We start from the raw sequence: 2,339 nt of genomic DNA on the forward strand, positions 1-2,339 counted from the left end.
TCCTCTCTTGCGTCAACACCTGTATTTCCGAGTAGAATTTTCACCCAACTCTCTAAGTTATTTGCTCTGTGTATTCGAGCCTCTAATACCGTTTTTGTCATCTACGGCTTTACGGCTTATTTTATCACCATGGAGGTCATCCCATATGCATAGATAGTTTCCATTCTTTTTTGTCAATATTTTCTTCGCCGATTCTGAGAAAGAGCTGCCCATGTCTTACCATCAGCACACTTAATATCCAGCCTCATTTTGTGTCACTATATGTTAAACACTTCTTTTCGAGTTGTGTGCAAACCATGATGTAGTTTCATAGACTGATATGCTGCAGGTGCACATCTTCAACGCCTTTTATGTCAATTGGAGGTGTGTGATTTTGTGACTGATTACAGCAGATATCGTTTGGCCAGGAACACTCTCTTTGCTTGTGCTATTCTGCTTCTTAGTCCATCTTCACTTGTTCTTCCTTACATACAGAGTAAGGACGAGTTTACGGATTGGTCAACATACTGAAGCTTGTTTCGAGAATTCATAAGCTAGTCCAAGTGCCCACAGTTGAGTTTTACTAGAAATCTCGAGGTTTCTTATAGCGAATTTTGTTCAATCTTCTAAGAAAAGGGAGCAACATTAAAGTTTAACGTCGCGTCGACGACGAGGTCATTACAAACAAAAACCAACTCCAACTAGGGGAGGATTTAGACCATTGCTTTTCAGAGGAACCATCCTGTCATTAGTCGACTTACGCTGATCTCCTCCCGAATACAAGACCAGTGTGCTATAGTTGGAGTCACGAATGATGGCAGTCGAGTTGACGCTCGTTCTGGGCACCTACGCCAGGCATTCTCCGACAGCCAATGGGAGTTCAGTAGTGTTCTGAGACGACTGCTGTGGACGAAGTTCCCAGTGTGAGTTATCTACTGAATTTTCATTCTATTTGTGGGAGTTTTCATGGCATCATTAGTGGTAAGTGACAAATTCGACACAAGCAAGTGAGTTACATAATTTGCAGGTACGTGCTTGAACCAAGCGTAATGCTCGTGTATGCGCGTACCGCAAATGCCGCTTGGAACAATGTTATTACCGAAACTTCCTGACAGATTAAAACTGTGTGCCTGACCGGCTCTCGAACTCAGTACCTTTGCCTTTCGCGGGCAAGTGCTCTACCAACTGAGTTACCCAAGCACGACTCAGAACCCGTCCCCACAGCTTCAATTCTGCCAGTACCTCGTCTCCTACATTCCAAGCTGTGGGGACGGGTTGTGAGTCGTGCTTGGGTAGCTCAGTTGGTACAGCACTTGCCCGCGAAAGGCAAAGGTCCAGAGTTCGAGTCTCGTTCCGGCACACAGTTTAAATCTGTCAGGAAGGTTCATATTAGCGCACACTCCACTGCAGAGTGAAAATCTCATTCATAATGTAATTCCCGTCTGTTTCTCGACCTGCGCGAACCACCTTCGTTCGTGGACCTGACTATACCACTGCCCCACCACGCTCGGTACTTTCTCCTCAATTTATTGGCTTTCGGGGACTGCCCTTCTCAAGAGTGGAATATCATTTATGACGATACGAACGCAACGACGATACATCACCCAGTCCCCAATCGGAGAAAATCTGCTGTGGGCCCGGGAGAGGAAACTAGGCACCTCCGCTGAGCAAAATGCCGCGTTGACCCGCAGCTACCGAGGCGGACGTATTGGTCATTTCAGCCTTGTCGTCTGCATGAAAACATCTTCCTCGTCGGATGTTTAAAGGCTCATCCAGTCTTACTTAAGCAGAGAATCAGGAAGCGGTTAGACAGTAGGGGGCAACGGCCTTACCGCAGTGGATACACCGGTTCCCGTGAGATAACCGAAGTTAAGCGCTGTCGGGCGTGGTCGGCACTTGGATGGGTGACCATCCAGGCAGCCATTCGCTGTTGCCATTTTTCGGGATGCACTGAGCCTCGTGATGCCAATTGAGGAGTTACTCGACGGAATAGTAGCGGCTTCGGTCAAGTACAGCATCATAACGACCGGGAGAGCGGTGTGCTGACCGCACGCCCCTCCTATCCGCATCGTCCACTGAGGATGACACGGCGGTCGAATGGTCCCGCTGGCCACTCCAACTGAGGAGCTACTCGACCGAATAGTAGCGGTTGCGGTAAAGACATCATAATGACGGGGAGAGCGGTTTGCTGACCGCACGCCAATCCTATCCGCATCGTCCACTGAGGATGACACGGCGGTCGGAAGGTCCCGGTAGGCCCGAAGACGGAGTGCTTTTTTAGGCAGCAGTGCGATCGCGAGAGAAGAAGTGGCGCCTGCGGTTTCGAAATGCGCTGTCAGGTGACATGTCTGCCTACAACT

At 48.9% G+C, this 2,339-nt stretch overlaps 1 pseudogene; it reads left to right on the forward strand.

Annotated features, from left to right (window-relative positions):
- The first annotated feature begins 1,797 nt into the window (after positions 1-1,797).
- On the forward strand, positions 1,798-1,915 carry LOC124722429 (annotated as a pseudogene).
- The last annotated feature ends 424 nt before the right edge of the window (positions 1,916-2,339 follow it).

The sequence above is a fragment of the Schistocerca piceifrons genome, chromosome 1, assembly GCF_021461385.2.
Source record: "Schistocerca piceifrons isolate TAMUIC-IGC-003096 chromosome 1, iqSchPice1.1, whole genome shotgun sequence".
Classification (NCBI taxonomy): domain Eukaryota; kingdom Metazoa; phylum Arthropoda; class Insecta; order Orthoptera; family Acrididae; genus Schistocerca; species Schistocerca piceifrons.